The following is a 13,558-nucleotide window of genomic DNA, read 5'->3' as shown; positions in this document are numbered from 1 at the left end:
CACTCATTTTATGGCGTTATCGTGTGCTATTCATATTTTGTGTAACTCTGCATTGTATTCATCACACAACACCTATGCACTAGATCTCATCAAATATTTCATTGAGAAATTACTTTATGGCCCAGAGGTCATAAATCACAATGTACACGGTCTTATTCATTTGCCTGCTGACTGTATGTTACATGGTCCTCTTGATTCGTAACTGTTTCAAGTATGAAAACTTTTTGTGTTTTCCCAAATAAGAAGGGAGGGTGTGCGTCACGGCGGGGCTCGACCACGAACCAGTCGTGAAAACTCGTAATTATTTTGCGAAAAAATACCACCTCAGCCAGGAATCGAACCTGGATCTCCTGCTTACTGAAATGAAGCAAAAAATCCAAACCACAAAACAGCAAATTGAGCAATAGATCCGCTGCAGCAAATTTGCAATAGATTAATAGAACAAGAGCAATTGATGGAGCAAGACAAAAAAGATTATCCGAATTTGTGTCAAAAAAGAAAAGTCAAAATTATTGATTGAAAGAACGTTATGTGTTCTACAGCAAAGTTGAAATGGAAAACTATACCGTTACTACGAAAGAAAACGAAAACGGCATTACAATAAATGACAAATCCATACTATGCATTGATAATATCAGTCAAAATACTAAGACTTTGGAAATCTTCGTAACAGGACGAAAGGTTATAGATTTATATCTTTTTTTGATTCACCGTGCTCTTTCGTACATTTCAATATATATCAAATGCAGAACATTTCCGAAGAAACATATACTATTCGCATCTCAGATATTCAAGTAAAATGCGCAAAATTTCTACATGAAAAAGAATTTGTAATAATGCCTTTAATCACACAGTTTGAAAGAAATACAAGTTAAAAATAAGTGTACATAAACACATAAAGCTTCACCGCTCGATCTCAATCAGTAAACGCAATATCAAAAATATAGATCTATAAATGAATTGTATATCTCATTGTTACATTACTGCAAATAAAGTAAGCAAAATAGTATACAATAAGGTACAGTATTATTCGCATCTTTCAAGATTTATATGTATATCAATCTAAACGTAATTTGCATTTTTTCTAATTTCTTTGGTCAGTGGTCGAATTCTCGGAGAATTCAACACAAGATTCGACAACGGTAGAAGTTATTCCGTCAATTTGGATAACAAACTCAGAAGACATAACAACTTATAAATAGCCGGACAAAAATATCCGCATAGCTATAAAAAACGTATATCTCCATCCGATTCTTGGAGAATATGGAAAATTGAGAAAATTTTTATACAGATTGATATTTTTTTATTCTTATATCATCTAAAGTATATTTATTTCAGTCGAAATTCAAATTTTGATGCATATTTGAATTGTAATTAATCTTAACCTTTGGTTTCATAGACGATTACAAAATAAATGTCAAATTTGCCAAAAAAAAAAAAAAAACACGGACTGACACAGAGACCTCAAGCAGCGAAAATTGGGAGAGGCAAAAATAAAAAAACAGACAAACGAGAATTATACGTGCGAACTTAGTGACCAGTTTGGGGGTCGCAGAATAATCCCATTGCTGATGATGCTTACTTCAATCGGTATGCTAGTAGTACTATTTTCCTTACATAAAGAAGCGTGCTACATTTCATTTTTTTAGAATTAAATTTATAATTAAACCATAAGTGCTATTAGTTAAAAATAAATCACATAGAAAAATTCTATAATTTATTTTATACATAAATTCGAATATTTTTTATATAGAATAATTGCAATTTTTTAAATAAAATACTTTGTTTTTTAAATCTCGCTTTTTAAGACAATCGGTTGGATTTTATGGAGCAAAGAGAAAATAATAATATCGCAGCCTCTGGAAACAGCCAACCAATGAGTATCTATTTGTCAATATTTCTAATTTAGTATCTAATTTCATATCTAATTTGATGAGAAGATATTTAGAGAGAAAGAATTTGTATATCACTATTGCTTTAATGATTGTTCTTGTGGAGTTACAAATACAAAAATTATGTTATTCAGGACGTATGAGCATTGACAATGTCGTAAGCAATACACTATAATTACAACAGAGAACAATTTATTGGCACGGAACGTTGTCTTTGAAAATCTTTCATCAGGTATGAACAAATGTTTGCCTTCGTCTTCACGATATCACTTTAACATAATCATTTTGAATAGTAATGAGTTTGTACGTAATTTTGCAGACAGTGAGAATAAATTAAAATTAATAATTAAAATTGTAGAAAACACAATCCACATCAAACGATTCTTGCAAGAGCAAAAGAATTTCTCGCCCAACGGCAAAATAAGACCGATGTCCCATCTGTATTGCTTGCTACTGCCGGCTTCGATAGACATAACAATAATTCTACAATTATTCCAAAAAAACCAATTAAAAAATACCGGAAACTATTGAAATACGTCAATTTATTAAAGACGAACGAGCATGACAGAAAGCAGTTGGTAATAATATTGCATGTTTATCAACAGTTAATTCTATATAAATAGATTGATCGCATTGAACAAATAAAAACTTAAGTTTATGTGTGAGCATAAAAATTCAAATGCGTGGATATGAAAATTATAGATATCATATGTATACAATATTGTGATAATTCTATGTTTCAGAAAACGTTCTTGTACTTACTAGAGGATGATTCTCCCCAAGAGCAAATTAAAAATAGCCTCGAGAGAATAGGACCATCATCTCTCTGGAGTACCGGTCGTGGGGATTCGAAAGAATACATGTATATATGTATATTGTAATATATATATATATGTATCATTGTATTGTTGACATGTTATTCTAAACACGTTATTTGCGATAAATATCATCACATGCCTCGGTAGTCGAAAGGATAAGATGCCTGCCCGGTAAGCAGGAGATCCAGGTTCGATTCCTGGCTGAGGTGGTATTTTTTCGCAAAATAATTACGAGTTTTCACGACTGGTTCGTGGTCGGGCCCCACTGTGACGCACACCCTCCCTTCTTATTCGGGGGCTCGAGCCATGCTTGATGCAATCTCTCCTGTCGTGCTCCAGGAGGATTATTTGTATATTTGCCAATGGCGTTGGACGGTGTCGCCGCTGCAGTCCGACCTGCATCCATCGAGAGAATAGGACCATCATCTCTCTGGAGTACCGGTCGTGGGGATTCGAAAGAATACATGTATATATGTATATTGTAATATATATATATATATATATATATATATGTATCATTGTATTGTTGACGTGTTATTCTAAACACGTTATTTGCGATAAATATCATCACATGCCTCGGTAGTCGAAAGGATAAGATGCCTGCCCGGTAAGCAGGAGATCCAGGTTCGATTCCTGGCTGAGGTAGTATTTTTTCGCAAAATAATTACGAGTTTTCACGACTGGTTCGTGGTCGGGCCCCACCGTGACGCACACCCTCCCTTCTTATTCGGGGGCTCGAGCCATGCTTGATGCAATCTCTCCTGTCGTGCTCCAGGAGGATTATTTGTATATTTGCCAATGGCATTGGAGGGTGTCGCCGCTGCAGTCCGACCTGCATCCATCGAGAGAATAGGACCATCATCTCTCTGGAGTACCGGTCGTGGGGATTCGAAAGAATACATGTATATATGTATATTGTAATATATATATATATATATGTATCATTGTATTGTTGACGTGTTATTCTAAACACGTTATTTGCGATAAATATCATCACATGCCTCGGTAGTCGAAAGGATAAGATGCCTGCCCGGTAAGCAGGAGATCCAGGTTCGATTCCTGGCTGAGGTGGTATTTTTTCGCAAAATAATTACGAGTTTTCACGACTGGTTCGTGGTCGGGCCCCACCGTGACGCACACCCTCCCTTCTTATTTGGGGCCCTGCAAAAAATTCTGTCCAACAAATTGGCTAGGAAACTCTCTTGAAAAAGCCAAAAGGGAACTTTCCCATTAACGCGCTGACTATTACGAATATAATAAAAGGTAAGGTTTTCTACTTTCAAATACTAATGTAACCGATATATAACCATTTGAATGTTGACGATAAAAAGTCATTAAATTCTTGTCATTTAATTCTTTGATTTCGCAGATGCTGCCCGCAAGCATTTCCCAGGTCTCATCGCCAAACAAATGTAGAATTATAGTTCAGTTTGGTTGAAATGCCAAAACGCAGTATGATAGAGAACAGATAATTTTTTAAATCGCTCTACATAAAACTCTAGTCTTATAATATACTATATAATTACTTATACTATATAATTAATGTTTTATTCTAATGTAAGAAAATAACTACTTTCCTAACCAATTATTTAATTTCTTCTATCTTTAGGCTAGTTGCAAGTCCGTAAATCGTATGAGATGATTAAAAGGGCATATAAATAGATATTGTGGATCAATGAAGTTGATCTGACATTTGATTCTGGCATTTGGTCCATACTAAAGGTACCGTAATTGAATTAATTATATCAATGCAAATTAAGTTCAATAGGTTGTTAAACTGATTAACTTATAAAAATTTATTCTTAATGTTTTAGGAGAGAGGACGAAGAACTATGGAGACAAAAACATCAGACAGATGCATCATATCATATTTGAGTTATTTTGTTTTTAATAATAATATTTTTATAATGACTTTTAAATAAACGTATATATAAATTTTCTTTAAAAATTTCATTTTTATTCTGAAATTCTGCTAACGTCATTTATTCACCTGAAAATAAATCTTAATCTTTTTTTCGAGTCATAGTATTTTTTATTAATCCATTTTCTAATAAAATGCTTTATAAGCATCCATACATTTCCCGCTTTTTGCATTAAGTAAATCTTATGATTTGGGCCAGTTCGGGATAAATATTGGGTTGACAAAGATTAAAAAATATGTTTTACAAAACGAGTATTCAAACATCATTGTTAACGAAGGTTTCACAATAATTGACAAATAAAGTATCTATAAAGAAAAAACTAGTTTTTCTTTTTAGTAAGTCAGTTATTTCTGAATCTTTGTTAACATTTATACATAAAATACTCGTTTTGTAAATCCAGCTCATGATAGTTACAGTAACATTACAAATGCAATGTTACAAGTGAATGGTAACTAATACGAATTATTCACAGTTCCTTAAACGTTTTAGAGATATTAGTATTTGTTAATTTTTGTGTTCCTAATGTTATACAAAAGTTGTCTTATGCCCGTTTGCTTCAACGTAGTTCAAAATTTGAACCGAGTTAAACTCCGATCAATGACATTTTGCGTTCCATCAAGTTTTTTTGTACAAGTTCAAGTCAGTTAAACGACGTTTATTCTGAACGTCCATTTTTGGCCGGTTAAATTTGAACGGGGTTAAGCAGAAGACAACGAAAAACGTATGTGCATATATCAGTATTTGAGGGTATATTCAGTATATTATTTTATTAAACAAACTATATTCATCATTGAATAATTAAAAGCTAGTACAGTAAATAAATAAAGTAACATTTATGACAAATTAATTTATCATTTATTTATGACAAATAAATAAAACTTTCTTTTGATATTTTTATCACAAAACGAGTAAAAATTAAAACTTTTATTTGATAATTATATATAAGGCTATGAGTACAACAGTTTATAATAAATGTAAGTAATAGTAGTTTATAATAAATGTAAGTAAACCTGTTTTATCTTTGGTTATTTAAAAATATATCTATGATAATAAGAAAATTAAAATAAATACATTTTTTGAAAATAAATAAAAATAATTGGAAATAAAATTAAATTTTGCTTTAATTTACGAAAATAATAAAAATTTAAGAACTCTATATCTATAAAAAAGTATTTTATATATATATATATATATATATATATATATATATATTTATAACATCTTTAATCTTTGCTGTTCTTTTTCTAAAATAAAAGTTTTTAACTTTGTAATTCTGTAATACTTCAACTTGCAACTTTTTTTTTGCAATTGCATTTTTAAAATTTCAATTTCAAGTTTATGTTTTTCTTTTCCATTATTCATCATTATATTTATTAACTCTATTTTATTATCCACTAAATTAATCAACGTTTTTTTTATAAACTCTTCCGAGTTTCGTCATTAAGTTGATTATTTGGGGTTTTTTTTTGCTTTGCGATTTTTATTGTCAAATCTTTAATCTTTTCTGTTATACTTATTATGCACCAATCACATTCCTTGATATAAATTTAGTTGGAGTTAGCAGCCATTGGATATACGTTCAGTTGATCGGAACCAAGATAAAGTTGAAGAAAAACAAATTAAATTGATCGAAGATCAAACTGCGTTCAAAATTGAACGCAGTTTACAGGAACTCTGAATTGAACCATGTTGGAGAAAATGGGCATTAATCTTAAAAAAACGTCACGAATGCGACGTTCGATGCGTAAGGTTATGTCAATGTCTGAACGATCGTGAAAATGCGACGTCGCAAAAGTTATGAATCAGGACATTTCTGGTCACTAGAACGTTGCAAAACCGTTCATGTAACAAAGCGTAAAATGTCGCACGACTATAATGTGACGTCAAAGAAACGTTTGTATAAACTGAACTATGTTTAACGGGATGTTCCTATACAAACAATTTTTTTATTCGGAGAAAATCTTCTTTTTTATATGTTACATGTATATGAATATATAAAAAATTAATACATTGATAATGTATATATTTTTGTCAATGTTAATCAATACTTTAGTCTATAATAAAAGAAAATCATCAATTCGATGTCGATTCGACATTGATTCCATTAATATTTCTCGCTGGAATATTAGTTCATATTATTAAGTGTACAAAAAAGTTCTGAGCTTTAGATTTCATACAACCGAAATAACAATTTAAATTTTATATATCTTTCCGCCCTTTTGCGGTTTTAAAGCGTTGACATTTGGCTTTCTAAAATGCCATACGGTTTGGCGTTTGATACACACAACCTCAAAAATCAGTAGTGTTCACGATGGCAATAACAAAAGAGCATATTCGATTTTCCATCCACTTCGCGTTTCATCTGAAGAAAAATGCTGCTGAAGCCACTGCAATGATTTGTGCTGTATATGGAGAGAACGCTGTAAGTCATACTACATGTAAAAGATGGTATTAAAAATTTCGCCAAGGAGATTTCAGTCTTGAAGATGAACCGCGTGCTGGACGCCCTCAAAAAATTGAAACGGACGAATTGCAAGCACTGCTGGATATAAACTCTGCGCAAACTGAAAAGGAGCTTGCAAAACAGCTTGGCGTTACGCAGCAAACCATTTCCGTACGTTTACATACGATGGGAAAGGTTCAGAAGGAAGGCAGATGGGTTTCGCATGAATTGTCCGAAGACAACAAAAATCGTCGGCGTGACACTGCACTCACTTTGCTTTTAAAGTTCCGGAAAAAAGATTTTCTGCACAAAATCATTACAGGCGATGAAAAGTGGATTCTTTATGATAACCCTAAACGTAGAAAATTATGGATTGACCCTGGTCAACTTTCGACATCGACGCCAAAGTCCAATATCCAAGAAGGTTTTGCTCTGTATCTCGTAGGATTGGAAAGGTGTGTTGTATTACGAGTTGTTACAACCGGGTGAAACAATCACGACAGACCGCTATCAACAATTGACCAATTTGAGCGATGCATTAGAAGAAAAGAGGCCATTTACTGGCCAAGGATGTCGTAAAGTGATCTTGCTTCATGATAATGCTCGACCACATGTTGCGAAAGCGACTCAGGACCATATCTTTGCGTTAGGCTTCTCTCGCACGCGGCGTATAGCCCAGACATGGCGTCTTCCGATTACTACCTACCCTTCCGGTCGCTGCAGCATCATTTGACTGATACACATTTCGTGAGATTTGAAGAGATACGAAAATGCATTGATGACTTTATCGCTTCGAAGCCGGTGAGCTTCTATCGTCAAGGAATTTGCAAGCTACTCGAAAGATGGCAAAAGTTGATGTAAACGGGGAATATTTCGCTGATTAATATTTTTTTGTTTGTTTTTTAATAAAGATTGAATTTTACAAAAAAAAACTCAGAACTTTTTTGTACACCTAATAGTTTCTTTCTTTTGTAAAAGTTCTGTTTGATAAAAGAATAATACAATAGTAAAGAAGATGAAAAATAATTAAAAGGATAATTTTCGCATTTTTTTCTTGTAGGAAATTAAGTCAACTTTGAAGAAAAAAATTGCCTATATATAATCAGATATATTTATGACTAAAAGTATATATATATAATATAATTATAGTATATATATATATATATATATATATATAGGTAATATAATTATAGTATATATATATATATATATATATATAGGTAATCTTTTTTTCAATTTTTCAAACCTAAACTTTCTGTAAAAGAAAAAACTGCGGAAAATTCCTTTTAATTATTTCTTACATCTTCCCATTACTATTATTATTTTTCTTATACCAAACTTTACAAAGAAAAACTATATGAACATATATTGACAAATTTTATATATGATTATATATTATATATAAGTATATTATTTATATATGTTGTCGCGAGCGCCAAGAACGCAATCACGTCCACCGCTGACAGGTTGCGGCAAGCGACACTTTATTATCCGATTATTACTTTTATTAATTGATAGCGATTGCCAAAATGTAACTGTGTATTTATTCTGTAACCAATCCACTTAATATTATGCCTTAAGTAGATTATGTCAATTGCCAAATCGGGTTGCGCGGTCTTTACGCGGAAAGCTACCGCGCGATCTAGAGATATACCGCGAACGCTGACGACTATTATGATTACGCAAGGACCGGCCACCCGAAACAGGATAAAAACGGGAGAGCGGGAACTCATTAAGATTTTATCTTGCATTCACGTCTGTCGCGGCCTAATTAATTAGTGTAAAATTATACTGTTTAATAAAGTTTATTGAAAAAAAAGAGAGTGTCGTGTTTGACGCCGAGAAACCTCAGCTGACTCTTTGGCCGATCCTTTTCCGAAACGACCCGCACAACATAAAGTGGTGACAGTGGGATCGTTTCGGAGTAACAGCAGCACCCAGTGATCTGGAAAAGACAAACGACCAAATTCAAGAAGAAGGTTGAAAGAAGAGGAGCTGAAACCCCAGCAAAGAAAGACACCCGGTAGAGCGACAACGCCAAGCATATCAGCGACACCGGAGCAATGACCTACGCAACGACTGCAACAGCCAGCCAGCGCTATGCCATCAACATGCGAATTGTGACCGTAATGTGAGTCATAGAAAATTAAGGCGAGCGCAATAGATATTAAGAAAAGCGATTAAATAGATGTCGGACGAGGAAGTTAATCAAACTCCCACCGAAAGAAACGCATCGTAGCTATACAGCGAGTCAGCCAGCTGAGTGCTCAGTCCGAGTCCCCCGAGCCTCGAGTCAAACGGAAAGTTCACGTGATCTGCGCAATAACGTGCGCCGCGATTTAAATAATTACTATTCCGACAATAGTCAGAACGAATCAACCGGAGTTACATCCGAATATTATAATTAAACGTGTTCTCGCTTAGTGACATAGATAATAGTATACTACCGAGTAACGAGAGACACGACGATGCTCTACTATGACCGACAGACGCAAGATCTGACAATAATGAACGCAAGTAAGTCATGGAGAATTTTTACTAATGTCTTAGTAGCGTATTTGATCCAACCGAATGCCACACCGCTTCACGAAACGCAAACCCGGCGGAAATGGCAAATCAACTCTCAGGCCGTTATGACCGATCGCGGAAAAGGAACAAATAATAAGTAGAGAATTGGATGACAAAGTAAAAAGAATGAGAACCACTTTAAGTGACCGCATGGAAATCCGATCCGGCAGAAGCTTCGCGCGACACGTGAGACATAATGTTGGCCGAGTTATTAGAAGGCATACGAGCGTTACAGAGCCGCATAAGCCAAGAAGTCGCAAATTACGATCGGAAGCATCGATCGATGCAGAAAATGACGAATCAATAGAAATGACATACGGGCGTACAATGGATGACATCCGAAATTCGTGAGACTGAATACGTTTATGAAACTAAAAGAAGTACGCGATATGATTCCGATATGAGAGATGGACGGATCATCGCGGAATTAAGTTCAAAAATTTTTAAACGCAAGCACCTAGCGATGAGCGAAATAAATCCTACCGATGAAAAATCATTATTAAAAGCGATCCTATGCATGAAACTAACAGAAAAAGCTATGCACGACTTCCAAGCGAGAAATATACGCACGTTCGCGTAATTAAAACAAGAAATCGAGATGTATTACCTGGCAAAGCGTAGTATCACACATATTCAGCGAGAATTTAACATAATTCGCCAAGAACTCGGAGAAAGCGTTCGAGAATACGAACTCCGCATAGACAAATTAGCGATGGAACTCTATTAGTCTATGATAGAAGGCCGCAAGCACACCGCTGAGCAACGGAAAGCAATTCTAGATACAATTCAAGAATTAGCATTAAAAAACTTCCAATTAGGATTACGCGAAGAAATACAAATAATAGTGCGTTCCAGGAATTATACGAATTTAACAGCCGCGATTCTAAGCACTACAGCCGAAGAAAAATTAAAAGGCAGCCAACCTACAAAATCTTACAATAACGAGAAAGCAAGAGACAATCAGGAACAGAATAAAAACCGCAATCAAAAATTAGAATGCTACAAATGCGGCAGATTAAGTCATTTGGCACACGATTGTCGTTCGGGCCGATATATAAACAAATATTCACTACCGCGAGCCGAACGACTAGCGAACGTAAATAATATCAAGAAATACTGCTCATATTGCAAAAAAGCAGGCCATAAGCGCGATGAGTGTCACTGAACGGACGCCTGAGAAAAAACCAGCCAAGACAAACGAGACAAGATAACAGAAAAGGGCGACAAAAAAAATAATAAATAATGTCATAATAATGAAAAAGAATAAGCAGCGAAAAGAGAGCGATGAACTGTCGTTCACAAGCAGCGGCGATGACGAAGAAGAAGAGAAACCGAAAACAAAGATAGAGCCGTGACGCGAGCATCAAGTGACACAAGTAAATACGCCACACACGAATGCCACGTTAGATTTGATTACCTTGCCGATTCGAGAGACGAAAAAGAGAAAAATGAGTTTCCTCTTAGATACACCCTAACATTGATAAAAGTAAGAAATTTGAAGGGAAATACATTAATGCGCGAAGAGCGATTAGTTCTAACCGGAGTCACAGGCCACAAGATACATACACTCGGAAAGATAAGAACAACGATAATGCTAGGAGACCGAGAGATACAACATACCATGTATGTGGTGAGAGATGACTTCCCCATAAATTATGAGGGAATATTGGGACTAGATTTTTTAAACAAGCAGCGAGTAAAATGCGACCACGGCAAAAAACGAGTATTGCAACGGCAACGCAACTTGTAAACTTTACCCATATAAGAAAACCATGCTAACACTTCGCAGCGAGACAATAATCCAGGGAGTAACCGATCGAAATAGCATCGGAATAGTAAACGTAATCGAAACTAAATCCGGAGTTTTCATAGAAAATTGTTTGGTTGCACCAGAAGAAAATGTGTGCCCAATAAGTGTAATAAATACTACGGAAGAATCCGTGGATATAACAACGCCTCTCACGGTGGAGGAGATAAAGACAAGAGAGACGCAGCACACTTGCATACCTTGGAGGTGTCAAGTAACGCGGCGAATCCATTCAGACTCGTAAAGAGAAATTGCACAAACAATTGCGAACAGAGCATTTAAACGAGGAAAAGACGAGGAAAAGAAAACCTTACACCAGATTTGCGAAGATTTTTGTGATATCTTCCATCTAGAGAACGATCGCTTATCGCACACTAATGTTGTAGTACACGAAATTAATACACGAACAGATAGCGCACCGATGAATGTCCGACCGTATAGATTGCCGGAGAAGCACAAGGCAGAAGTAAATAAACAGATAGCGAAAATGCTGGAGGATGAGATAATCCAGCATGAGTCAATGGAACGCTCCGTTATTAATAGTACCGAAAAAAATTAGACGCTTCTGGAGGACAAAAATTATGAATAGTTATAGATTTTCGAAAAACTGAACGACTTAACAATTGGCGATTCTTTTCCGCTCCCAAATATTACAGACATATTAGATCAACTAGGAAATGTGAAATATTTTACAACGTTGGATTTAGCATCAGGATACTATTAAATTCCCATGCATGAGGAACACAAACAGAAAACAGCGTTCTCCACACTCTACGAACATTACGAATTCAACAGAATGCCCTTTGGATTAAAAAATGCGCCCGCGACATTCCAGAGACTTATGAACTCCGTGCTAATCGGATTACAAGGTATTATACATTTCAAATGCCTAGTCTATCTAGATGACATTGTAACATACGGATCAAATTTAAAAAAACATAACAAAAGATTAATTGAGGTATTCAAAAAATTAAGAGACTACAATCTGAAACTATAACCGAATAAATGCGAGTTCTTAAGAAAAGAGGTGACATATTTAAGTCATATTATTTCCGAAAACTGTAATTCCAGACTGTATAATTCCATCGAAAATAACGGCCGTAACAAACTTTCCAGTACCTAAGAAAGCAAAAGACGTGCAATCCTTCATAGGATTAACCGGTTATTATAGAAGATTCATCGAATTTTTCGAAGATAGCGAAGCCTCTGACAAAATTAAGCAGAAGTCTCAGTTGTGCATAGAATAAATCGGACACAGCAGGTTGAATGGATCGGACACAGGTCCAAACAGACACAAGGTGGTTGAAATCGGACACAGTGAAAATTAGACACAATGGCAATCGGACACAGTGGCAATCGGACACATTGAAAATCGGACACAGTACTAATCGGATACAGTAGGAAATGGACACGCGATAGTTGCAATCGGACACAATAACAGTCGGACACAGTGACAATCGGACACAGTGGCAATCGGATACAGTGGCAATCGGACACAGTGGCAATCGGACACAGTGCCAATCGGACACAGTAAGAAATGGACGCACGGATAGTTAAATAAATAAATAGATAAAAGAATCTGGCAAAAAAACGCAGCGGTCTGCCTTGCAAACCGAGATATTAAACGTTAAAGTTGACGATTTTTTTGGTTAAGAAATCTGTCATAGCGACATAATGCAACGATGACTGAGCATGCGTTGTGACTCTGTATGCATGATAGGGGGGCGAAGCTCTCACTATCACAGAATTAATTACGAAAACAATACAAAATTATATTTGTAACAAAATGAAAAGATCAGCGAAAACTTCATTCAATTCTTGCGTTGAGGTCTTTGCTAATCTTTCTAAGATCTATCATTTTAGTATATGATAAACTCATTAATTTAGTAAGGCGAAAGATTACGTCTTTATTCCCAAACCTTACGTAGGGGTCTTTGCCAATCTTTCTAGGATCTATCATTTTAATAAGGCGAAAGATTGCATCTTGCACTTCAAATATAATAACACTTTTAACACTTTTTTAGGAAAATTATCACGATTGCAACTATTCGTGTGTCCATTTTCTATTGTGTACGATTGGTATTGTGTCCGATTGGCACTGTGTCCGA

The 13,558-nt window shown here is 35.1% G+C and overlaps 2 long non-coding RNA genes and 1 other non-coding gene across 3 annotated transcripts; all 3 read left to right on the top strand.

Annotated features, from left to right (window-relative positions):
• The first annotated feature begins 247 nt into the window (after positions 1 to 247).
• LOC148936427 (uncharacterized) lies at positions 248 to 2,790 on the top strand. Its single transcript, XR_016139562.1, has 3 exons — positions 248 to 2,124; positions 2,251 to 2,470; positions 2,636 to 2,790. It is a non-coding gene; the product is annotated as an uncharacterized LOC148936427 (long non-coding RNA).
• A 493-nt stretch (positions 2,791 to 3,283) lies between these two features.
• On the top strand, positions 3,284 to 3,355 carry TRNAT-GGU (transfer RNA threonine (anticodon GGU)). The gene has a single exon. It is a non-coding gene; the product is annotated as a tRNA-Thr (tRNA).
• A 498-nt stretch (positions 3,356 to 3,853) lies between these two features.
• On the top strand, positions 3,854 to 4,693 carry LOC148936425 (uncharacterized). Its single transcript, XR_016139563.1, has 3 exons — positions 3,854 to 3,973; positions 4,080 to 4,432; positions 4,525 to 4,693. It is a non-coding gene; the product is annotated as an uncharacterized LOC148936425 (long non-coding RNA).
• The last annotated feature ends 8,865 nt before the right edge of the window (positions 4,694 to 13,558 follow it).

This window comes from Pogonomyrmex barbatus, unplaced genomic scaffold (genome assembly GCF_055798465.1).
Source record: "Pogonomyrmex barbatus isolate J1 unplaced genomic scaffold, ASM5579846v1 scaffold22, whole genome shotgun sequence".
In the NCBI taxonomy this organism is placed as follows: Eukaryota; Metazoa; Arthropoda; class Insecta; order Hymenoptera; family Formicidae; genus Pogonomyrmex; species Pogonomyrmex barbatus.
The sequence above is the reverse complement of the archived record's forward strand: the minus strand, read 5'-3'. Positions and strand labels throughout refer to the sequence as shown.